At 40.8% G+C, this 26,309-nt stretch overlaps 1 protein-coding gene and 1 long non-coding RNA gene across 2 annotated transcripts in view; both read left to right on the top strand.

Moving 5' to 3' along the window:
• LOC110397432 overlaps nt 1-21,218 on the top strand; it is a 33,158-nt gene extending 11,940 nt beyond the window's left edge. The window contains exons 2-3 of the long non-coding RNA XR_002437777.1: nt 16,099-16,264; nt 19,643-21,218. This is a non-coding gene — a long non-coding RNA (uncharacterized LOC110397432). The remainder of the gene's footprint in view (nt 1-16,098; nt 16,265-19,642) is intronic.
• The window catches only part of RASGEF1B (RasGEF domain family member 1B), a 120,398-nt gene that overhangs the window by 47,375 nt on the left and 46,714 nt on the right, over nt 1-26,309 (top strand). The gene's annotated exons all lie outside the window — the stretch shown is intronic.

The raw sequence follows: 26,309 nt of genomic DNA on the forward strand, positions 1-26,309 counted from the left end.
AGCTACAATTCCTCTTGAATCTGTGAAAGTAGGCTTACTCAGTTTCCATCAGTGGAGATGTTTACCAGCTGAAAAATGCCTCAAAGCATATCTATATTTCACATTTTTTCATATTAAAGATATTCTGGAAAATGTCTGGTTAGAAACAACTTCCTCTTACCTGTTCCTGATCAATGCAAACTATTTATATACAGTTTAGAACTAATCTTGCTGTCACAAACAATGCAACTGTTTGCACCTAGTCTGAAGATGCACTTTCTTCTGTAGAATCATAGAATCATTAAGGTTGGAAAAGACTAATAAGACCATCAAGTTCAAACATCAACCCATCACCACCATTCCCACTAAGCCATTTGTAAGTCTATCCTGTGATCAGTACAATAACATGTTGCCTGTAATATGGACTTCTCTTTCTGAGCACTGCATTTTGCAGTCAGCATTCAGTTACCTGATTTTTTTCCTAGGGCTGAACTGTCCAGAAGAAAAGAAAATTGCTGAATCAAAAGAAAGCTGTCTGCTCTTTTCTAGATATAATAATTGTTGGTGCTGTTTTTACCTATCTGAAACTTAACATGTACTTTCTTACTCAGTTATCTTGTTAAATGAAGCAAGACGTAAGATACATGGCTGTGAAGTCCTCCACCTATGAACTATGCGCTTCAGGTGCGAACTCTGGGAAACTTAATACAGTAATGACATTTTACTATGTTGAGATACCTAAAATCTCAAAACAGGCTGGAAATGAGTCTAAATAGACTACTTGAAGCTTCCTGTTTTCTGATAATACATTCTGTTTTTGTGGTAAGTCATTAACATAACAGTTGAATTAAGTGTAGCTGAAAACAGTTTTAAAGTGAGGATAGCTTGTCCTTTGATAAATTTTATGTATAACAAATGCATAATATATATGTAATTTAGTTGGTATGTTCTGCACAAAGTGCAGAAGTATTCTTAGAACTAATGTATTGAACTCCTGAAGGTTTGCATTCAATATATGATGAAATCTGGCTGTCAAGTATTTGACACTGAAAAGTTTGAGTTCTTTGTTGTCATCAAACACTTGTTCTTCTAACAAGTGATTCAAGTCCATCTTTTTCTTAAGAAGCCTCAAGAAAAGAAAAGCATCCTCCTGAAATTAAGGAGAAAGCTAGAGGGATGTAAATAGGAGTTATGTCTACAGAGTTGAAGGAATGCATGCTGGGGAAAGAAAGTGAACTTAATGGCTTCAGAGTTGAGAATGAAGGTTCCCTCAAGTGAAAGGTATATACTAGAATAGCACTTGATAGCTGTCTAGCAAATATAATCTCTTAAATTTTGGGTGGAAACATAGGAGAGCACAGCAAGATGAAATTGTGAAACCTGGAATGATGGGTCTTGGAGCTATTTCAGGGTTTCAGAATGATGAGGGGGCTCTTAAAGAGGAAGAATGAGCTGCACATCATCTGTCATCAGAGTGTGGCTGTCATTAGGGTGGTTTTTGTGGTGAGAGTATGGAAGAGAGAGTCAGGAGATATCTGGGTTCTATTTCCGTCACTGCTCTACGTTTATGGACTGACTCAGCTCTCAGTACCATGCTGCTGCTGTCTCCTGCAGATGAAAGAAGCTGACAGGATATCATTCCTTCACTTTGCAAACGTGCAAAAATGCTGTAGGCCAGACTTCTTTGCTGGTTCTAGTCATTGCCTGTCATTTCACAGCAGTGATGGGGAAATGCTGAGTTGTTCAAAACTTCCGATTTACTTTTCACTTACAAGGTCGGGGGCTGAGTGACCTTCACAGCCTCACTGGTGTCACCGATTTCCTGACTGACCAAATAGACGGCTGTTACAAATTAGTTTGGAAGTGTTCATGTAAAGTTCTGGTCTGGGCTGAACTGAAACTGATGTTGAAACTGCTAAGTCGGTTGTGGCAGCTTGGGAGATCCATATTGAAAATGTGAGATCTCCATCTCAGGGGAGATGGTCTAAGAGGGTGGCAGTGTTTCACGATAGATGTTCTGCTTTAGGTCAGTGCTTCCAGATAGAGCTATTAAGTCAGCCAAGTTGAACGTGGCCTTTTTCCCCTCCTCCACCCTTATGGCTGTAAAATCCCCTTCCTTTGCTTTTATGAGCTGCGGTGTTTGCACTGCTTCTTTGGACAGTGATTCTGCACAGCAAACTCTGCTAGCAGCAGGTTATAATGCACCACTGCTCCACCCCAGACACTGACCTTGTAAAGCAGATTTAGTCCTGTATCTATGAACACCTGCTGCTCTGTCTTCTAAGTAGACCACAAAAGTAAGCAAGCAAATGGTAAATTACAACAAGATTGCGGATCTCTGGTCATAGTTCTGGGAGTCAGACTGGTCACAGTACAGTTTAAACCAAACAAATCTCTTAATGAGGCATCTTTGCAGATATACTTTAAATATTTACACAGATAGAAGGTTTTTAATAAATCTGAAGTCAAAAGGGTAGCATGCAGCTACTCCATAGCTGTGCAGTATTACTCTAATTACTGTATATACCTTTCGGACCCAAACTACAGTGCTGTTTTGAAATGCTGTTGTTACGCTCAACTATAGGAGGGAAGGAGAAAAGTGTGGTCTCAATCTGTAATCGCACTTGCAAATAAGAGTTAAATCTCACCAAGTCTTCAGCTCCATCTGTTGTGCTCTCCTCTCCCCCCCCATCAATCTCACAGAACAATTCCTAATCATGTATTGCTTTTCCTTAGATCAAGGGGCCAGGAACAGTGTCCAGATTTCTTATGGGCAGCAAAAGAAAAATTGATGAAAGTTTGTAGATCTTTTAATTTTGCTCATAACTTTCCAGTTTGTTCTGAATATTGCTTCTTGTGATGGTGGTGTGGCTTGCAAAGGGCATGTCAAGCATCGCTTTGTTTAGCTGAGACCATCAGGTTTAAGAAGTGCTTAGGTAACATTTTTTTCCAAGTGTACAGTGAAGCAAAATTGGATGGATTGACCTTGCTATTTTTCTTTCTAATAGACAGCTAGAGACTTTGTTTTGATTTTCAGCTCTGTGCCAGAACAGGGACTATTGCAGGCAGCGAGCCAGCTATGGCTCCAACTTTCTCAGGCTGTAAGGCAGAGGCAAGTGAAACCCAGAAAAGTTTGGTGGGTTTTTTTTGGTTTTTTTTTTTTTTTTTTTTTTTTTTTGTTGTTTGTTTGTTTTTTTGAGGAAGAAGTGGCACTTTTGCTTCTGAAAAGTTCAGTGCACAGACGTGAAGAGGTGAGGGATTCAGTGTTTGTACTACTTGATTGCAGCCCTGATGGATGAACAGCAGCAAACCAGTGGAAAAATATCAATGCAAGGAGAAGCTGTATTACCTTCAGCAGGTATTAAGCTGCATACACTGAAATGACAGCCTGCCTCTTGAGGTTCTTTTGGCATAGTTGGGTTAGGTAACTTTTGAAGGAAACAAGGTTAAAGAACCTTTTTCCTTGTACTCAGTGAATACTCTATTTTCTTCTAGGTGAATGAAATACTCCCATCCATTTCAGTGATTCTCAGAAGTGATAAAACAGGGAAAATCATAAAATTCACCAGTTCAACTTTTTGTAAAGGTCGAGAAGCTGAAGTAGGCTTTGTTCCCCTTTTATGAGCCCTGGAGGAAGTGGAGTTGGTGCTTGATGTGGGAGTTCCTGCTGCTTCGTGTTCTGACAGTTCGATGGGAGCAATGCATTAAGCCTGCTTCCATTTCTCCCGTTGCTCTGGGATCCCGGCTGAGCAGCCCTCAGCCAGCAGCAGCATCTGGCCTCCTGATCCATCTGAAAGGCGATCTGAGTGCAGGGGCTGGGGTGCCTCAGGCTTTGTCATGTGGTTCGGTTGCTAATGGCTTTCTCTGATCTGCGGTTTTGACTGCAGGGAATTAACGCAGCTTTCCACCTGGGAACAATTGATTTGTGAGGAAATGCGTCGTGCTGCTCTTAAATGGCATCCTTAAGAGACCAAAGAAGATGCTTTTGTAAACTTGTTCATTTTTTGTAGTTCTTTAATATCCTGCTTGGGTTGTGCTTTGTAAGACTGAGTTGGAGGCAAGATTGAAAACTGTGTCTGCTGCACTAGTTATCATTGAAGACGCATGGTATTTAATTTCCTGTTGAAGGGACCTTTATTTAAAGCTAATTACAGGACAGACTTGACTACATATAGTTCCAGTTCCTGAACTAGTTTCGCTGGTTTCAAAGCAAGGAGGCTGTTTAGTCTCAAGCTGGTCAATGATCCCCCAACCTCACTTGTGGCAGGCTTAAAAGGCAAAGTGGAAAAACTGAAGCTGGGAGGAGAGGAAGAGACAATTAAAAGCAAATGTTCAGCTTGCCTGGTTCTGAGACATCTCTTAGCAAATCCTTCCCCCCCAAGGTTTGTCTGGTCGTTCTAGACAAGAGGTAGCAGTTTCCTCGTGCCTTTCTTTCAGTGCTTCTATCACTGACTGAAGCATGAGACGCTAGAGGAAGCTCCTGCTTTGCGGAGGGTCAGCCTAAAGATGTTGGGAGATAAAGCCATGTCTTCTTCCTAGGTGGCTGTCAGTTCAGGATGGAATATGTACCTGTGCCTACACCAAGAACTTTGATAATTTGCACGTCAAACTCATCAGGATAATTGGAAATAAATGACTATTTCCGTTCTACTTCATATTAAATGTTTTCTCTGAGCTTTTAGCAATTGACCATCATGGTGTCACCTTGATTTGATTCTTGTGTTGAGAATGGTGTCCTTCCTATGGCTTGAGAGAAAATTTCTGCAGAATAACGGGAGTTGTTTTGTGCTTAAAGCTTAGGCTGAGTTGCACAGGTGCAGGAAACATGAGATGTTTGGTGAGACCCCGTTACAGGGCATCTGGTCAGTGCTATTCTTGTTATTGGTTCTCATACATAGCACAGCCAGTAGAGACAAATTCAGCCCTTCAGTAGTTGAAGCTATTAAAGTAGTGGGCTAGACTGCCAGATAATTATTAGTTAAAGCTAATTTTCTTCACTTTGAAGATGTGCTGTTTTACATCTAGTGAAGTCTAGGCCCAGGTATTTGCATGTTGTAGTCCAGAAATAAAATTAGTAGTGACAAAACTCAGACGTGGGTACCTTGGGCAAACTGAGGAACATCTTTGATCTCCTGGCTCAAATATGAGGACTTGGGCGCTTGAACCTCTGAAGAGGAAATAACTGTGGCTCCATTTTTAATGACTATCTTGCTGTAACTACTGTATCTTTTACTAAAACAATTGCTCAGCTGACCAGAAGGGTGGTGATAGTCTTTTTTTCTGCAGAGGGTGACTAGTATTGCAGGACTGCCCAGGGGAATTTGCCTATGCAGTGTACTTCTAGATAATGGTGTTTTCCTCAACCTCCATCAAGAACTGTAAACATGTTACACCGTGAAAAGGAATATAGGAAGTAAATCTGAATTGCTTGTGATGTTCAGTTTTTCTTGTTTGGAAAACAGGTTGCTCATATCAGTGTGGTGCATAAATACCATTTATGGTCAGGTGTACATAGTGCTGGCAGCAAGATAAGATTGCGGCAACAAAACATGCTCCTGGTGTATTAAGGAAACATTTCAAAGGTGGCAAAACAAAGGGAATAATGGATCTTGTGTAGAGTGTTCTCTTACTGGAGGAGGAATAAAACGCAGTTAATGCCAAACGTACCTTGTGTGTGTGAAGTCAGCAGTGAAGCTTTATTTCAAAAAGCTTTGCACTGAGGGCTTCTGTTTTAGTGAACATTTCTTGATAAAAGAGAGATGGAATGAGTATCTGCAGAAAGACACTGAAATTGTAAGACTCAGAAATGAGTTTATAACAAACTCAGTTGTAAATCTGTTACCAAAAAGGGTCTAGATTTACTTGCCTTTCTCTTTGCACCTTTGTTTTTAACTCATAAGTATTTCTGTATAGTAGCTAAGTGGTATCTCAGGGCCTGTTATCAGATGCTGGATTGTTCTGTGTTCTGTGTTTCTGTGTGATGGTCTGCTGTGGTTTAATGGCTATGAGAGCTCCTTCCCTGTAAGAAGTTGTGGAGAAATGGACAATGACTTGCATCAGTATGATGAAATTGTTCACTAAGTTAGATAAGCTTAACAGCTCGCAATTCTTAAACTCCTTCTGCATTAGTTTAAAATTCAATACATTGACACAGATGATACTACTTCAGTAGCCTAGAGATTAATTTAAATTCCTGGGGATGGATTTCCTATGCAGCCACTGAGAGCTTTCCATTTTGTAAAAGTTGCATAAAGATGAATTAATTGAAGTGGTTGAAATTGGTTCTATTCCTTTCTATGTACGTGAAATGCACAAAGCGTATGCTACTTCATGATTTCACAGAGAAGACACTAGAGAGGTATTTTCCCTCCTGGATAAGACGGTTCATTATTTAAATCTCATCTATTACTGTTGAAGGGCCTACATTTTCATGGATGTGACCCTGAAGGCAGGTATGAATGTGTGGATGTGTTGCTTCATTGGATTAACCCTTTAGCCATCTTTCCCCTCTTGTGCAATATGTTTGAACCACAGATGAGCAAAAAAAGGAGCCATGTATTTACTGTTTTTACGGAGCTTGTATTGTCTTGTTTTCTGCTCCTGCTTGTCTTATGCTGTAGTTTGTCCTGCAGTTTCCTCCTAGCTCCCCAGATTGGGAGAGATATGTCAGTGATGGGATCAGCAGCATTTCAGCAAGCAGTGCTCATCCTGCCTAAATTTCTCATCCAGGTTATGCAACAAATTCTGCTTGTGGATTCAGGCAAGCTGAGTGCATTTCAGGTGGCTCATTCCAGCCCCTAAATTGGTGTCTGAAGGGAATCTTTCCTTACCTTATGGCTCAATATCTGGATGGAGGTCAGTGACAAATGGTGTCCTTGAAGGGGTCAGTACTGGGACCAGTGCTCTTTAGCTTCTTCATCAATGACATTGACAGTGGGATTGAGTGCACCTTCAGCAAGTTTGCAGATGACACCAAGCTGTGAGTTATGGTCAACATGCCCAAGGGGCAAGATGCAATCCAGAGTTTCTACAAGTAATGGTAATCCATTACTGATGTTACAGACTGCAGCTTCTCTGAAGAACATGATAAAGCATTTACAGTTGGCTTGATGTAGATGTCTGGCTGTGGAGGGAGATGCTGGTGCTAGGGTGTTGGTTTCCTACTTTTTTTTTCCAGTAAGGAAGTGGTGTTGATTTTCAGATATTAGAATATCAGATAAACAAAAGGAAAGAAGATGTGGAATGGCAGAAGACATGGGAAAACCCTGGTCAAGCCATAAACTTAGTTTTTTGGGCAAGCCTGTATCTGTTTTTTGGCTCCAGTTCAGAAGGAAGGGGTCTGGAAGCAGGGAGCTTTGTAATATGATATAAAGCTGAAGAGCAAAAGCTTGAGACTTCCATTTCTGTCTGCTGTGGTTAAAATGTTTTGGGAAGCTTTGGCCTCAATTCAGCAAAGCACTTAAGTCTATATGCTCCATTTTCTTATTAATCTCAGTGGGACTATTCAGTTGAATTAAACTAAGCCTGAGCTTACTGGCCTTCCCAGAGCTGAAGCTTTACAACTTGGTAGAAAGCATGAAGTTATAACCTTGAAGATGCTGTTGGTGTACTGTTGGGACAGAAATTGAAGTATGAGGAACTTTGAAGGTCTGGGAAGATGGTTAGACTGGCCTCAGGTGTTATTGTGGATTAGCTTTAGAGACTTGTAATGAGTAGTTTATATTTGAGGCCTTAATTTCCTTTAGAAGAAATGCAGTGTGAACTTCTCCAAGGTGGTAAAAATATATAGAAAAAAAAAAGGAAAATTGGTGCTATAGCATTGAACCTGTTTAGAAACATGAGGTGACACTGGGTGAAGAGGAGCTCTGAGCTGGAGACAGTGTGGGTTGCTACATCTCTGGAGAATTTTTGCCAGCTTTGCTACCAGGAGTTACCATGTGTTGGACAGCTGAAATGCACCCTTAGGACCCAACTGAACAGTGAAGATTCATTCAGTGCTTTTGTCTGCAGACAGTGCAATTGCAAGGCAAAGGAACTGAATGCACTTCTCTTGTCTTGGGCAGTCTACACTGAGGTTGTTGGTTACTCAGGAGTCCTGCCAGCTCAAAGTTAGTGAGCTTTTTCTTAATATGTTATAGTGATGACATCAGAGCAACAAATGGAGAATGTTTTACCAGATCCTGAAATTGGTGTTTTCACATATAGAAACAATATACTTTTTTTGAAGCTGTTATTTAGCTATTGGATTGCAGCTTGACAGTATCTTGTTGAGCTTTCCAATCTGCCAAACGGAAACTTCCAACTGCTGCTGTCTTCCAGCTCACCTACTATGAGCTGTTCCTGTCTCTTAATGTCACCCCTTCTGTTTGTTGTCTTGTAGTTTTGTGTCTGAGGAAATAAGATATCCCTGGTCTGAAGGGAAGGACAGAAGGAGGCTGACAACCATTGTCTGAGCCCCATTCAGCTCTTTGAGTTGACATATTTTAGCCTAGAGCCCTTGTGTTTCTTTAGCTAGCACAGACAAAAAAAAAAAAAGCAAAACAAAGCAGCCCTGCTTGGTGGGAAATAAAAGATGGAATTCAACTGATGGAATGCATAAGGGATTGATTCTGTTTAAACAGCAGTGATTGTCAGTACCCTTCCCATGTCAGTTGTCTGATCACAACATTTCTAACAGTGCTGTGTTCTGGAGGATGTGAGCAATTGTCAGTGTCACACTGTGCTGACAGTCAACATCACTTACTGAGAAGCAGGATTTGTTTGAGGCTTTGGCTTTTGAATTTTTAAACAAGACTTCAGATATTAAACTAAGAAAAGACGCTCTCATGACTTTACCAGAGTTTCACAGTGCCTTTTCTGTCAGTGTGGGGTGCTGACTTTGTTTGGAATTATGATTTCAGCATTCAGTCTTACACTGAGCCTAGTTGCACATAGCAGGGGAGTTGAAACTAGATGATCATTACGGCCCTTTTCAACCCAGGCCAATGTATGATTCTATTTAAAGGGCGGTGAGGCCCTGGCACTGCTGCCCAGAGAAGCTGTGGATGCCCCATCCCTGGAGGTGCTCAAGCCCAGGTTGGATGGGGCCCTAGGCATCCTGATCTGGTGGGGGCAACCAGCCCCCAGGGTGGTGGGACCAGGTGGGCTTTAAGTTCCCTTTGAACTCAAACCATTCTGTGATGATTCTATCAAATAATGTAGCTGGATGGGGAAGTGTGTAACGTGGTCTTCAAAAAGAGCAGGGACAGTAGAAAGTTCAGCTGTTGATATGAAGAGTTAAAACACGACGAGACTGAGCAAGAGGAGAAACTTGTTCATGTGATGGGGAGAAGTGTGGAGTAATTTCTTGAGAACAGCAGTGGAAGCCTCAGTGTTTTGAGTCATAAAAATCTGGGCAGGAGAAAACTCTAAAGCATACTGTAAATATCAGTTCTGTAGAGCAGAAGAGTGGACGTTGCTGTTTTTTTCACTTTTCTGGCAGGAGCCACTCCAGGAAGCACTGACTCTAAGTTTTCTGGAATGGAAAGACAGATGAGTTGCATCTTAACTGGGAATAACAGAGATTTCTGTGGTGCTTGTGTGTTTTCTTTTTTTTCCCCATGTGTGTTAGCAGCTGAAGATCAGCTTTGTTAAAGTACTCTCAAATTCATCTCCTGTAATGAAAGCATCAGATGTTAATGCGGTATATGAAATTTCTTTTCCACCCTTACAGAGGAAATATGGTATGAAATCTTGAGGTATTTCCAGAGATTTTTTTTTTTCATACTTCCTTGAAGCTAACAGAAATTTTCCTCCTAGAGCCTTGGAAAATCAGGCTTAACTCAAATGGTTAAAAAGCAAGTGAAGGTGTGCTGCATCTGCCCTTCCGAAAGCTGAGTTACCTCATCTTGGCATTAGCTCTGTGAACAGAGTTCATTACCTTCTTAAATCTACAGTACCATATACATGGTCATGGGAAATAATAGTGAATCTCCAACCTTGAACTTTTGGGGAAGTGTTTAAGGAAAATGTTGCAAATGATAAGAAGTCAGGTAAAATAATGGTTGAGTCATACTTTCAAGATGTAGCATAGTATAGTGTTAATGGAAGTATTCAATTAACTCTCTTAAGGTCCTCCTTTTGAAGTGTCCAGGTAAGGACAGGTCTTCTCAAGATGCTGTTTTATCCAACTGTCATTGTTAGAATTTCTAAACTAATGTGTTTGAACTTGATGATCATTAAGATCCCTTCCAATCTAAGACATTCTATGACACTAATGTGCAAGGGGGATTGTGTGGTATTAGTGCAGTGAGTGTTAAAAAGCATAAGTAGTCACTCTGAGTCTGGATGCGATTCCTGTAAGTTTCAAGGCTTCCCTAGGGATAAACTACTCCCTTAGCGCTTGGTGTTCTAATACTCTGCCCTTCCTTTCTAATAGACCTACTGGATACCACTGGAAACAAGGTATTAAAATGAAAACATGGCTTGGCCCAATGCAAAGGACCCTTCCAAAGGTTCTGAGGTTCATGGTTCAGAATAAGTCAAACTCCTTCCATGAACAGTGAAGTTAATTGTCACCAGATCAAAGTAGCAGTCTATAAAAAGAGTGTTCTGGAACCCTTGGGCCTTAGGCCTGTGAATTTGAATTACTTTTGTCATTTGACAGGTGGGAAATTGAGATGGAACAGAGAATCTTCATCTCTGGAGGGAATTAAGGCTTGTTGTAAGCAGGAGTCAGGGCCTGAAATACAGCTGTGACACATGTAAATAAACATCTTGTCTCCTGGGTTGGCTACATCTCCCTAGATTGCTCACGGGGTGTGGGTGGGAGAGAGAAGTCTGCCAGGGGTCACCACTGTTTTGCATCATTTCCAAGCACAACAGGAGAATTTGATGTTTGTGAAAATGTGACTCACTGGAAAAGTTTTTGTCTGCCATGTGCCTGAAGGACTGTAGCAGAAAAACATCTGCTTTCCACAGTCTGTTACCGATCTGGGGCATGCTCGTGGTGATATATGTTAAACTGACTTCTGAAGCAGTGTCTGTAAGACAAAGAATTAGAATTAAAAAATGCATCATAAAGAACTTTTCTGTTATGGAGGAAGAGCACTACTTGTCCAAAACTCCGCAAAGTCTGAGTGCTTGAGGGTCTTTATTTTCAAGAAGGACGGTATGCTGGTATAACCAATTTGAATTAACAAAATGGGATACACCACTGAAGCTGATCTTACTGTACTGCCTGTATTTTATTATTAACTTTATTGTTTAGAGGATTTGCTTTGTCTCCTCTTGTTTGTCTTTGGTAACAGAACTGTACTGAAGGGACAGACAGTATACCAGAGATCTGTGGGACACCTTTTAGAATAAAGGCTCTTAAAAATGAAGACTTTAATCACAATAACTGCACAGCAAATAGACATTGTTGCACACAGTGTAATGCTGCTTGGCTATGCTCTGGCTGAAGTTGTATAAAATACTGCTTTCATGATTAGTTTTACTCTGTTTTTCAAACTTGGGAGCAAGTCCTGCTATTATGTGTCCTGCAGTCCATAGAGCAGAAGCATGAATGTGTTGACAGGTCTGGACTTGAGGATTCGTATCCAGGACAGTAATTTGCCCATTGCAGATTCATCACCTGACTCCTAACTGTGCCCAACAGTTTATGTATACATCCTGTTTGGATCGCATTCAGAGGAAGCATTGGCAGCTGGCCTACAGGCTATATATAGCTCTGCACAGCGGGATACATAATTCCAGATCTTCTAACTGTAACAGATGATCAAAAGTACCACAGAGGGAGACGTAAGTCTCCATAGAAGGAACAACAACAACAAGAGTATTGCTCTCAATGTAATCTATAGAGTCTGTAGCTTAGGTTAAGCTTTTCCCTAGTCCAACTGATACAGGTATTTTCTGAATCCTGTTCCCTCCTAGATGACTCTTCCTTTCTGGGAAGAAGCGCAGATAATTGCTACAGTCCAGAGGGAGCTTATGATACTGTTTCCACGTAGTTTGCACTGATGGCACAAACTTAAGAACTCAGATTAACTTTCTCCTCTTTAGTTTATGTGGGAACTTTGTTAACTGATTTTAAAAGGGCATACCTTAGTGAATGATTTTTCAGTGAGTAATAATGGAGAGAGAGAATGCTATGTTCTAACAGCTCATTCTGAGAAAGTAATAGGAGTCCCCTGAAAGCAACAAAACGTGTTTCGTGATTTCACTTATGTAGTCTTTAAGTGTTATCTATAGGAATCACTTGAGATATCTAGCTTAATTCTGACAAAATGCTAAAAATGCAGTTTGAGCTTTCTTTAAGCCAGGAATCATAGAATCACCTCTGAGCTCAAGTCCAAATATCGACCTGACCTACCAAGTCATACTGCTGAACCATGTCCCTTAGTGCCCTATCCCCACATCTTAGAATCTCCTTCCTTGGAGGCATTTACCACTTCCTCAGGCAACTTGTTCCTATACTTGACCAAACAGTACTGTAATAGTACTACAGCTGCTTTAATAAGGAAAAATATTTTATCTGGCATGGTTTTGGATAAGTCTGTCTAATGTTTTCTTGAATAGAAGGCAATTCTGAGTGGTTATCAATTTCATGACCATGAGAAGTGCTGTTTGCACATTTCCCCATGCAAAGTCTTTCCTGTTTATCTTGTGTTCTGTTGCAGTGGGAAGCAAACGCAAATTGAAAGTGGTTTTTTTGGATGACATAAGATATAGATGTCAAATTGAGCAGCTATTATTTATCTGTTCCTATATTGAACAGAAAGCATCAAAAGCAAGAAGACAGAATTTGCAAGTGGCGTATAATAGCATGTCAGCAAAAACTAGAAGAGTTTGTGTTGCATTGACAGGACCTCAAAGAGCTGCATAGATTTGAATACTGGAACAACAGTATAACATAAGCCAGGGTCTGGATATGGCTGAGACAGAGGAAAGAGAGAATCCTAAATTCTGTTGCTGGCCTGGCTTGTTGATTTGTTTTTCAGCTCTTCCTACTGATCATGACAGTAAAGAGCATCTCAGTGGCTTTGGATTCATAACTCCTTTACAACGTCTGCAGCTCTTTGAAATTTTCTGCATTGGATGAAATTGTTGTTGAACTTCAAATGGGAAGTGGTCTTGGAATGTAGATATGAGCCTCAGAGTATAGGAATTGTAGTGTTTTTCATTCCATAAATGGAGGTAGGAGATGAATTAGGTAAGAAAGTTGCATTGAAGGGATTCTATCTGGATATCTTTACTGAACAATACATTTCCAGTTAAACCTTCATGTCCTGGGATGCCATTCATCTGCTTTTATTAGCTGTCAGCCTCCCAAAGACAGTCAGCTTTGACTAAAAGAGGCTTTCTGATGTCCTGAGCTGTCAGGTGCTTGCTGATTTATCTTGCTGTTCTGATGCATTCCCCTGCAGGCACATTGGTTAAAGAGTAGTCCCAGCTTGCTTTGGAATCTTCATTGCCAAACTGTGTTGCTTTGCTGCTGTCTGATGTATTTCCCTTGAGAAGCTACACATTGCTGTGGTATAGCTCTGCTGGGAGGGACTGATATCTATTCCTGCTACATTAACATAATCTGTTGTATCAGTTACTGGAGGATTCATTTTTCAATTGTGAACTTTTGAAATCAAAATAATCTGATCTTGTGTTTGGTTTATGGTGGTGCAGTACAGGTTTCCACTTCGCATTCAGAATGAACTTTCCAGCTCCCTTCTGGCAGACAGCTGCATCAGCTGCAGGAGTTATGCTCTGTTGCAACCTTGGATGTTTGCTTTTGCTGTAGCCATTTGAATATGTAGGCAAAGAGAATGAATATAGTTCAGATTAAAATGTAAACACAGTACGCAAACCTTGCCTTAAGAAATATATTATGACTCCTGTAGTGAAGACCACCACATATGATATTCCGTTCGTAACTTGTCACCCTGCCCGCAAGGACTACTTTCTGTCCCCGGTCACCTCGTCGCATTTACACATCAACATGATGAGCGGCAAAATGGCGTTTATTGTTAAAAGCTACAAAACTATATAGTATATCTTATCTTTTACTAGACTGTTCCAGAAGCTCACCCAGGCCCCTGGCCAATCATATTGAATATCCCGCTCTGGCCACTCTCTTCCGAAAGGCCATACACGGAGTTGTTATACACCTTGTTATGAAAACAAAGAAGGACAGCCTCTCCTTCTTACGACACGGGTTCAAGTAAAGTAGGTGAACCAATAGCAAGCATATGAGGAAGGACCTTCAGCGTTACAGCCCGAGTACTCAGCCTACTACAGACTCCCAATATGTAATGTCCTTCATTCACGCATGCATGGAACATCTCTTCCTTAATTCCTCAGAATCTTTTTTTCCCTTTTTTCTTTCCTCAAGATGTCCTGATGTTATATTTTTGTAGTTACCTAGGAATTTGAGAGATTGTATTTAAACATGCATTGTGTAAACGTACCTGCTAATAGAGCCAAGGCAAGCTACTTGGAATTGCTTATTTGCTTATTCTGTAACAGTGAGCTCTGTTTATTTCTCTTTCTCACTGTGTAGGCTGTGACAAGAATCTCCTTCCTTTCCTTAGCTCCTTTCTGAACAGTTATTGCTAGGAAGGACTATGGCACGCCTACCCATTCTCTACATGAGCTAAGGAACAGCTGTCGTGGTGCTGCTGGAGGCAGCCCACCAGGCAATTCGTGAACAATGGAAACTGCCTTTCAAGATGACATTTCTGTTTTTGGGAACACCAGCAAACTGTGCTCTGAAGTTTAGCTTTGTTTATCTAACCCATTACTTGGTAACATGTCAACGTTGCCTTTCTCTGACTTAGTCACCATGTGCTTTGTAGTGATACCTTGCCACAGCCTTTCTATGAGTAATTTGGTGTGTTTGCTTTTGCTCAGTAAAGTCCTCTGTAAATCTGTATTGGTTGTAAGGAAGCATAGGAAAGAGCTGTAAAGCTATTCAATAACAGCTAGGAAGAGCACAGTATCTGATTACATCTCTTGGCAGGTACCTGAAGTCCATAGACCCAAGGTGGCTGTGGGGTACTAACAAATACACAGTCCCCAGATGTAAACACCTGGAAGGCGATGATAATACAGCACGCTTAAGAGACAATGCTTCCCTGTCTTGGAAATATTCCTTCTACATGGCTCTACCTCAGCTATGGGTAAACTCTTCTTCCATGAAATTGTTATTTTGAACCTCAGTCACAGAGACCTTCCCAAGAAGAGAGGTAGGGGAGCACTGAGACTTGTAAAACTACTTGAGGAAATAACCTCTTGAAAGACTGATAATGAGAGGTTAAAAGAATGGCTCAACATCAAGAAATGCATGGTTTCATGCTGAAAGTCCAAGTACACATCTGTTGCTCAAATATCCAGGCATCCACTGTACTGCCGTAGTACTACTTTTCTTACTATTGCCCCAGTAATTCCTGACAAATGAATTGCTTTTTTCTTCCTTGGCCTATAGTCTTGCCTGCAAATTCCTACTGAAAACCTGAAGAGCTACTTAGCTGCAAGACTTCCTCTCTGAAATAGCAGTTTTTAACAGAACAGACCACTTGAGAAGATGGCCAGAGGTCAAAGCATTGGCTGACTTGTTTTCAGAAGTGCAGTGCATCTGGCAGCTGCCATTGACATCAAAGGAAACTTCCTGGTGCTCAGACCTCCTTAACGGGCTGTGTAAATATCAACCTTCTCAGAACAGCAACTTCTTAATACATTGTTTTAGATGCCTAAGTTCTCTGTTCCCAGAGGCAGTTGTGTCTGCTAAGATGCTGAACTTGCTTTCATTTTCTATGCAATTGCCATTAATCAACAACTCTTTATGCCTTGAATTTTGCTTGAACATCTCAAGACATCCGAACTAAGTTATTAGTGAAAAGAAAGCTGGTCTGCTTATTTTGTGCTGGGTCACTGAATGAATGATGTTTCTGAATGGCCTTTAGTGGTATTCTGTTCTTAGACTGAATGAAAGATAAATGGGGATTTTTAGCTCAACAGCCCCTGGAAACTGAAAATTCTGAAATACAGGCTAATTGGTTGCTAGCCAGGCATGCATATATACACTTACACATGTGCTTTTATTGCAAACAATGCTATGACTTTGTTCTGCCTTCCCTTCTGTTTTAGCCTCATCTTACGGTGGTTATGAAGGAGTTGACCTGAACTCTCATCACTTCTTCCTCTGATCCCTGCTGCATTCTGGAGTCCTGAGTACATGATGCTAGCAGTCCCGCACAATTAATTGTACATGCTGGAGTAGCCATGCCTTACCACATGTGACTTTAGTTTACTGGTAGGTGGGGAGGAAACATAAATACATATACTTTGTGACACATTCAGTATTAATGTCACCTTGTAGAATTGTGTTGCGAATCAAAGCAGCAAAATCATCGGAGTGCTGTCAGGCCACATTAATATATTTGGAGCTTATGGATTCTCTAAATCAAAGTTTTCTCCATCTTTCCCATATGAACTCTTTTTATTGCTTCAGTAGAAAGTTTCCTGCTGGGTTTCCACTTTGTGTAACCATTTCTTAATGTCTTTGTGTAATTTTTTTAAAACATGCTGAATGACTGTGGGCAGGAATTCAAGAGGAGGAGGGTATGAATGGTGGAAAATTTGCTCAGTTTGTTTCCTTCATTAAGTGCCAGCCCTAATCCCTAGCTGTAGCCCTGCTTTCCTCCAGATATGAACATGCTCAAGCTTTCTGCCAAGATTTTGAGCTCTTTGTGTCTGGTCAGTCTTATACGCTTTACACTTCAACTTCCATGCTTCCCAAAATCTTGGGCAATTGAATTAAATTTCTGACATTGTTACTGTCTTCCAAACAATGCTTAAGATTTTCTTTACTTTGGTTATCTTTTGAGGGATCATCCATCCTCTTTGTTCAGTTAGATCTCAGCACCTTTTGGAGGAATAGCCAGATGTGGAGACTTTAAACCAACATGAAAGTATTTAATCCTTCAAACTGGACAAAATTGACAAAGCATTATGTGTCAAAGCTGTATTTTTGAAGCCTATCTCAACCACTGTTTTCAAGCATGTGGTGGTTTTTACCAGTTGAGAACATTCTGCTGACCTGATACTACTTTTCGTTGTGGATTAAGTCACAATTTACATGTCTCTTCCAAATTTTATACTTCATGTTTGTTAAAGATATACCTTCTTCCATCAGAATTTTGTGTAATAAGATCCTCAGAAATTTCCTTGGAACTGTTTTCAGTTGAACCATGCTTATACATGCTGTAGACATGTAGGTTACAATGGACCGAGTTGAGGGTCAAGATGGCTTTAACTGGACTGTCTGATAATCTTTATAGTTGGATTTGGCTTAGTGTGTAGATACAACCTTCAATAGGCTTTAGTAAACTCTCTTAAGAAAGTAAGTTAACTTGTGCTAGAAGCTTATGGATGTGACTTGAAGTGTCAGACAGAATGCCATTTATCCATACAATAACCACAGGTGAGTACTAAAAATATCATAAAACCATGACACCATTAAGGTTGGAAAAGACCTCTAAGATCACCAATTCCAACCACCAACCCATCCCCACCATGCCTACTAACCATGTCTCTCAGTGCCACATCTCCAGGGTTAGTGACTCCACTGCTTACCTGGGCAGCCTGTATCCTTGTATTCATCTCAAAAACAAGTCTCATTTGAGTAAAAGAGGTCCAGCAGACAATGTATTTTTGTAGCTTTTCATCTCAGAGCTGGGAGTTTCCCTGATCACTGTACCACATCCTCACTATGCCCTGGTGACTTCTGGGTGACGCTGTTCAGCAGGGCTCGGCTTCCTGGTGGGTCCAGGCAGGAAGGTGGCCCCCAGGCAGGGCAAAGGGTTACATTCTAAACCCAGCCCCAGCTCTCTGCCCTCCTTTTCTTCCACGTTTTACTCTTGACTTTTTATAGGCTAGACTGCTCCTCAGTGCTTAACAATCTGCTAACCCACTCTGACGCTTAATTTATGTTGTAACTGATATGCTGCCACATAAATGAGAGCATGGGTGGGGTGGGTCATATGGAAAGAGGCTGTTATTCCCCTGTCACAGCTGGCTGCTGCTGGAACTCTTTTCTTCCTCAGGTCTGTAAATAAACTGGATGATAATCCCCAGTTTTCTTGGCTTTGTGGGACACAGGTCACCGTGTGTCATGCGGTGAAGGGTTGTGGTTAAATGGGTCAGAACCTCCCTTGGAACAGGGTACAAGGAGAGAGGAGTTGGTCTGTTTTCTCAAGTGTGTTTCCTGGACGTGTTTTCCTCTTCACAGGGGCTCTAGGGAGAGAGATCAAGGCCTGAGTATATCTGCAGTCAAAAAGAGGGATAACAACAGGATTTAATGGAGTGCTCTCTCTGATGAGACTGAGGTTATAATCAGTGTGGGAGGACATGCACATTTCAAATGTCAAAAGGGCAAATCCCACTGATTATAGCTCATAGATGAGAAGTATGAGCTTTGTCCTACGGTGTAGTTGTGATTACATAAGAGCGTAATCTGTTACTTCTGTTGTCTTTGGGATTGCTCTCACAGGTGCGAAAATGCATAGAAAAATCACAGCAAGTGTAATTTAATCTACATAGTTCTTAGTCTGGAAAAAGCAGCAGCTGTATGGAACATACTAATTGCCATGAATCTCATCATGAAATCAAGTCACTGGTTATAACATTGTACTGCAATCTATGGTAGATGCTATGATAAAGATTATCTCTAATGATGCTTCATAGCAGTTTGGCTGGGACGTGTTGGATTCTTTACGTTCCACTCTGGGAACAGGCCCCACAAGAGATAAAGTGAGCTTCAGGGGGATGGAACTGCAGCGGTTGATCCAGGCACAGAGACAAATGCTGACCTTTGCTGCTGAAAAAGGCTGCTTGATTTTCCAGATGATAATCACCTTGGATAGATCACTTGACTCAGAGAAGGTGAGAGCTCCATTTCCTAATAGGATGAATATAGTTTGATATTCCAAAAAGAATAAGTAACCTGTATTTCTAGATCAACCAGTATTAGATCTAGACTTGCTCTTATGAAAAATATTGCTGGCATGAAAGATAAAAAGCTCATGTACTCATGAGTGATCAAAAATAGTTAAACATGGAGCTAAATCCTGAAAGCACTGAAGTCTTGTAGTAAATTTAGTAGAAGGTACTCAGCAGGTCTTGGTATCTGGCCTTTACTGGGCAGCAGAAGAAAGGCCTGATTGGCATGGTGGGAATGGGTTGATGTCTGGACTTAGTGACCTTAGAAGTCATAGAATCATAAGTTTGGAAAAGACCTACAAGATCATCTAGTCCAGCTGTCCTCCTATCACCATTACTACCCGCTAAGCTACTAAATAAGTCTTTTCCAGCTTTAATGATTCAGTTGCACCAGGTGAACTGTGGTGTGAAGGGCTTTGTTCACCACTTCTTGGGTTTGCAAAGCTCTCCTGTGGGTCACTTGTGGCATTGTTCATTCCTGTAAACACAGGATATAGCGAAGCTGTGTAGATGTTGAATAATGATGATTCAGCAATAGTGAAAAGGAACTTTCCTGCAGCTACTGCCCCAGAAAAGTATTGACTGATGCTTTCATCATAACTAAAAAGTAAGCTTCCTTGTGTGTTACACATTCAATTGCTACTGTCTGATTTTGTGTTTGTCTTTTGGTGTTTTTTCCCCACACTAACAGAAAAGATGCCTGGGACACACGGGTTTAGTTTCTAATCCTGCCACAGACTTATGCTGAACCTAGGATCGGTCGCTGAATGCATCTGAGACCTGAAACCCATTTTTACTGGACTGATGGATATCACTGTGAAGTCTAAGAGCAAATAACACTCAAAGATGACTGTGTGTATTGTCATGAGATGCACCAGGAGATCCAAAATGGAAACAAAGATTTTCTAATCTTTCTGCTTTTCCTTTAAAGAAGGAGCTAAATAAAGCCAGCTCTTTAGAAATGCACAGAGAAAAAAGAAGCCAGGGGTTGGTTCTGCCCAGAGAAATGAAAGCAGAATCCTGGCTGCAACATAGTGAGTGTTAGCTCACTGCCTGCCCAAATACAATAGTGCCTGCACCATGGAACAGGCTTAAAACGAAGTTGGTGCTCCACAGCGATGGAAAACCTGTTTGGTTTAATGAGAGCAGGAAAAAAGAAGCTGAAGCAGTGACAGCAGGAGGAAGAAGTGCGGAGACCAAAGGGCTTTTTGTTGAAGTATAAAATGCACTTAACAGCTGTAGAATTTAGTAGATTTTCTTAAATGTTCCTGGTGATCTGGGTGTAGTTTATTTTTAACAGCGCTGAACACTACTGCTCATAGGCATAGTAATTTCTCTCCAACTCTGCTGCTGGGAGATATTTCCACCAGAGCTACAGAAGAGCAAAGGAGAAATTTGCACGTCACTAAAACAAGCACAAGAAACACTCAAGCAGCTATAGCATAACTAAATTGTATATGAAGTTGCAGCAGGGTGTTTATATGGGAGTATTGTGCTACTGAAAGGGTTTTTTTAACAAACTGGAGTAAATCAAGATGGGGTTAAAGAGGTTTCAAGCATCCTTAAGGCTTAAACCAAAACAATTTTCTTACTCATGGCACCACTTTAGAATATAAAGGAAAAAATACAACAAATACTTTTCCACACTTAGTATTTATTCTATTTCTTCTGAGTTGGGCCTGAAAATCACAGGGGCTAATTTCGCCTCCGGGCTGGCTGTAGTTTTATTTGGTCAAATAATTTCTGTAAGTAAGCATCATTGTTTGATGGATATTTTTACAAAGAAGTTGGTTTGGACAACCCGATGTTGTGGGAGGTGTTTCTGCCCAGGGAAGATGGATGGAATTGGATGATCTTTAAGATCCCTTCCAGCCCAAACCATTCTGTGATTTTATGATCCTGAGTAATTTGTGTTTAGCTTGACTGTAGTTAGGAATTCCAACCCTGCTGAATGTTGTCTAGTCATTGATTTTGTAGTTACTTTACTCCGTTTGGCTGTCAGCATGCAAGCTTGGCTCTGAAGGAAGGTTCCATTGACTCATGAATACTTGAACTGCTGCTGACTTCAAAGCCCAGCCCTGACCGGCCAAGTTAGTCCTAACCATATAAAAGCAAATTCTGCTTGGTAGCCAGCTTTTGCCCAGTGTGTTTTCCTCCTTTGAGGCAACTTTCCATATTCCTTAAACCATCCTGCATATGGCTTTTCATTGGCCATTAGTGTCTATAGAGTTAACATCTTTGTTTAAAAAAAGTTAAAAAAAAAAAAACATGAAAAAACCACAACACAGGAGGAAAACTAATCAGTTCACATGACTGTTCCTGTAATATGAGTACATTAACTATGGGGAATAGCAAAGAGATGCTCACAGTGTGGAAATACTGTCACTCATGGAACACAGTAGGAGTGAGTTTCAGGTAAACTTGTGGTTAAAATAATTAAACCTGGATGCTAAAAGCTGGAGTAGTAGCAATGAAGGACAAAGTTTATAGTGATCTGAAGTTTGTTTGGTTTTCTGGATTGTCTAGTGAGAGCAAACTGTCCTCAACAGATGGAAGGGGAAAAAGGCAGAACATTTTTAGCTACACACATGCTTGACACATTCAAATCAGGAACAATTAGTTTCGTGATAGCATTTTGTGATTTTAATCTGTACTGGAGCCGCTTTGTGGCATTTTTCCAAAAGCAGCTCAAGTCTTATCTGTTTTCTTTAATTTCCAATGGGATGGAGAGATTGCTCCTGTTCTTTTGTTTTGTCAGAGTGAATATCTGTAGTTTCTTGTCTTTCGCAGACTGTTTGCAGGATTGTTATGCCTATTAGTTACAGTAATTTCTTCTTGTTGCTGCTTGCTAGAATGCCAAGAAAGCTTTGGATGAAAGAGAAAGATGTTTCTATTTTAAAGAACAGCTTTGGATTTTCTGTTTGCCTGCTGAGCATGACTTTTATTCTCTTGTTAACCAGCTGATGGAGAAAATAATGTTTTTTCATGAGTGTAAACAGATTACAACAAATAAATAGTCTTAATGGGTACTTTATTTAGTCAAAATTTACCCAAGGGTTTCAAGCAATTTAAAACAAACCTGCTGCAATGCATCATCCTACAACAAGATGCTTAATGAAAGTCATGGGAGGAATTTGTCTTTCTCCTCCCAAACCCATATCCATCTGCTTTTCCAGTATTCACCCCAGTTCCAAAGAACATGGCTCTGGAGATTCAGCAAAACCTGCAAGGAAAATAAGTGTCTAATGTGACTGATCTTCTGTTTCTTCAGTGGAGGGATGAACAAAGCAAGACAAACCTTTAAAGTGAGTTAGATGGTTGGTGTACAGGTTTATTTTTGGGCCTTGTTTTAATTGTACTGATGGATGTGTACCTGGCCTATATCTGTATACTCCAAAATGGCTGGAGAGCTTTCTCCCCGCTGTTCCCTCTCAATGTGTTGCTGCAGAGAGCTGTAGGAAGGGGGCTTTGTGGCCTACTGCTGACCTGAAGGGACAATCCATCAGTTTCAAGGGTTGGGCTTTGTAAGCTGTCATGATTACTGCCTCTGAGTATACATTCTGTCCAAGGGTTTAAATTTGATTCTGAAAATCCTGAAACCCTTGAAAAAGCTCGGATTGAAACTGGCTTAGGCTGTCGGTGCATCCCTCTAAAGGTTTGCTTTTGGCATTCCTCCAGATGTACTGACATTCATAATTAAAATGTAAAGAACTAAGAACTATCTGCTAATCATGGCTGGGGTGTTCTTCAAACTTTAGGGCCTGCGATGGGGCTGTCAGCATGTCCCATGTGCAATGGCAGACAATGCCTTGGCGTTGTTCCTCTGTACTTCACAGTGCTTAAATGGAGCGATGCTGGGCAGCAGATCAGCTGGAGCTGGTGTGCATCAGGAGCTGTGCCCTTCCAAGGGCACACAATGTGCTGGCAGACTCTTCAGCAAGAAAACAATTTTCACCATCTGTGGTTTTGTTTACAGAAGGATTCTAAATATAGCTCTCTTCTCCTGGTGGCATATTCCTGCTGTGCTATGGTCTTAGAATCACAGAATCATTAAGGTTGGAAAAGACCACTAAAGATCATCTAATCCAACCGTCAATGGACTCTTCAGACCTGTTTTTCTTCGAATATATTGGGCACAGTGACAGTACTTACTGGCTTCCTGATGAGATGCGTGGTACTGAAGTTACCACGTGAGCTGTTGTGCATGTAGCTCTCCCTGCTGTGGTTGTTCCCTTCTGTTGTAGTACATACTTGTGTCTGCTGAGAGGGAACGTGGGATGTGAATGTTACGGATCAGATTTATCATGAAACCTTTGTGCACCGTTCTCTGGCATGGGTTCAGCAGCGTTTCAACAATAGGCCCCTGTGAGAAATTGCTTGAAGTTTTCCTATTGCTGTTAGATTTCATTTAAACTCTTTATTTTTTTCCAGAATAAGAAAACAAGGGCAACAGCATTCCTCCATACCAAGAAGAGCTAAAGCCAATATTTTCCATGTAGTTTTCATTACCAAAGTTGTACTCCTGCTTTTGATCTGCATTCTCAGGGAGAATCATGCAGGTTGCTCTCAAGCATACCCATTAAAGATGTTCCCTGATGTTGCTCTTTAATTTACAAGCATCATTTGGATATTGAATGTGTGAAAGAGGCAGCATACAAACAAAATTTTGCTGGCAAAGAAGTTGCGCAGGTTGTTCATGCTTATTCCAGATATACTGATGAAAACCAATATCCATTTCTCCAAAACAGATCTAAGCCAATGCTGGAACTTGTGTAAGGGGAGATGCAAGTAGTTGAGGAAAAAAATGGATGAGGGGAGAGGAGGACAGAGTAAAATGTCAGGCAGGGAATAAATGAAAGACAGCGTTTGGAAAAGGAAAGGCAAGTTTATTTGAAAATCTCACCTCAATTTTGTTTAAGAAAATGAATTAAAATTTTCCTTAAGGAATTAGTTTCTAAAATCTATCTTTGTGGGACTGGACTGGAGACTCCTTGTTCCTTTCTTCAGCAAAATTGCAACAACTTCTTGAAGCAGGGTCAGGGATTTGAGTGAGCAATGTCACAGCAATTCCTGTTGATTTTATGCTGGAGCAGGTTGGCAGGAAATCAGACTTTGCTCACTTTACCTATATTATGTGGCTATGATGGAGCAACCTATATCTTAGCTTCTAGATTGTCTCTGTGTTTGGTGAAGAGGCATGTAGAAGGTGCGCTCTGATCTATTTTAGAAGTTTGCCTTCAAAGGAAGTGATTCACATCTGAGAAGTGCATGTTTGTTTCCTTGGACTGCCAGAGGGACTCTCAAAGATCAGCTTGAAAATTTTTATTGCCTGTGTCTATTTTTAGGTAAGAGGAATCCTGTGTTTTTTTTTCCCTACCAGCACAACATGAGATGAGAGAGAATGGCCTCAAGTTGTGCAAGGGGAGATTCAGGTTGGGTTGGTTAGGGAAAATTTCTTCTCAGAGAGAGCAGTGAGGCACTGGCACAGGCTGCCCAGGAAGGTGGTGGAGTCTCCCTCTCTGGAGGTGTTGAAGAACCTTGGAGATATGGCAGAGAGGGATATGGCACTGAGGGACATGGTCAGTGGGCATGGTGAGGATGGGTTGGTAGTTGGACTGCGTGACCTCAGAAGTCTTTTCCAACCTTGATTCTATGACTCTAACACAATCTTAAGATGCAGAAGCAGGGTTTACCAGGGTTTGAGTTTTTCTGATTTCAAAAGCTTTCTGTTACAGAGTTTGTTTTGAAACCCTGGCTTACAAGGGACATTGTTCAACAAGACAAAAAGAAAGCATGGTGGTCAGTAATGAAGTATCTAACTAAAAGGCTTCTACATCACTTATAGCTCAGCTCTCCAAGATAGCAGTTTTGATAGCTATAAAGCTGATGATGGAAGTATAAATTCAACATCCATTTCTGAGCAGGGTCCTCCTTTTAAATTTTAAAAGCGTAGACTACACTCTTCACATGTAAGCTTGGTTAAAACTGACAAAAAGGCATACAATTCAGGAAACTTCATTCCCTCTAGGAAAGTTGAGTTGTTAAGGAGCGGTTTTCTCAGAGTTAATTGTGTAGGATAATGCTATGCCATTTGAGTGCATTGTGTTCTGATGAAAAATCACTTTTTTTTTTTGCTTTTAATGTGGTGTTTTGGGCCAAATATAAGCTGAAGCTGTGGCTATTCTCTTGAGGCTAGAGGCAACTGTGTGATGACAAATGAGCATAGTTTGTGTTTATGGAGGTGAAGGTGCTTTCTGGCCATCTTTTGGAAGATGCCACACAATGACTTTCAAAAGCTAATGATCACTTCTGAAAGTCTTAGCTAGGAATGCTGTAAGTAGGCAGGACAGATGGAGTTCCATACTCTGGGTTGCCTTAATTAACCAGCTAATTCTGAGCAGAAAAGGCAGTGTAGGAGGAATGCTGAATGTGGTAGTGGCATTTGAGAATTTTTGTACTTTCAGATGATTATAATCATGTTTTGTCGTTCGCCTCTTTTTATGTCATTTGGAGTGGTAGAGAAGATGTATTATTAGAACAAAAAGACTGCATTAAACCCTAGAAAATCAGCGTGCTGCTAGTAGATACTTCAAAAGTTAGAGTAATGAAAGTCACGCTGTGAGAGGAAAAACACTATCCTCTTACTGGAGGAAAGGGGTAAGCTGGATCTGGAAATCTTTTGAGAGAGCAAGGGAGAAAAACATACTGCTTATATTGCAGCAGATGTTTTTTTGTCTTGATTTTTTCTTGGTATACAAAGGATCCAACAAAAGGAAACCCAGCTGAAAAAGCAGCAGTGACTTGGATGGTATATGGAATGAGCTTTCAGAAAAGGATGCTACAGAAACGCCTTTCAAAGGAAGGCTGCGATACATAATTAAATGGACTCACAGAAGAGGTGGGAGGGGGAAAGGCCATTTGCTTGGCCTGCAGCAGAGGCTAAGAATAGAGTTAGTTGTGCAGTTGTGTCTTTGCTCATATATTGCATGCTGCTGCATTACCGCTTTGGGTGAGTTATATGCCTGTTCTGCTAGGGAGGTCTGTGTCCACGTTGTGTGCAGACACAAGATTTTGCATGAATTGTTAGTGGAGATGCATTTTCCAACTGCAGAACAAATGTTTCAGTTGTTGGAAAAAAGCCAACAAACAGCCAAATAAAAGCATACTCAGTTTTTGAATGTTGTAATTTTGCTTTGTTGTTTTTCAAAAATAATCTCTCTTTGCATACTGTGCTTTAAAATATAATTATTGAAACAATACCAAAAAAAGTCAAGTGCTGTGTAGCTGGTTTTCACTTAATCTTGTGTTCGGAAAGGGATGCATGTTATCATACTCTACTGAATGTTCAGAAGCAAAAT

The sequence above is a fragment of the Numida meleagris genome, chromosome 4, assembly GCF_002078875.1.
Source record: "Numida meleagris isolate 19003 breed g44 Domestic line chromosome 4, NumMel1.0, whole genome shotgun sequence".
Classification (NCBI taxonomy): domain Eukaryota; kingdom Metazoa; phylum Chordata; class Aves; order Galliformes; family Numididae; genus Numida; species Numida meleagris.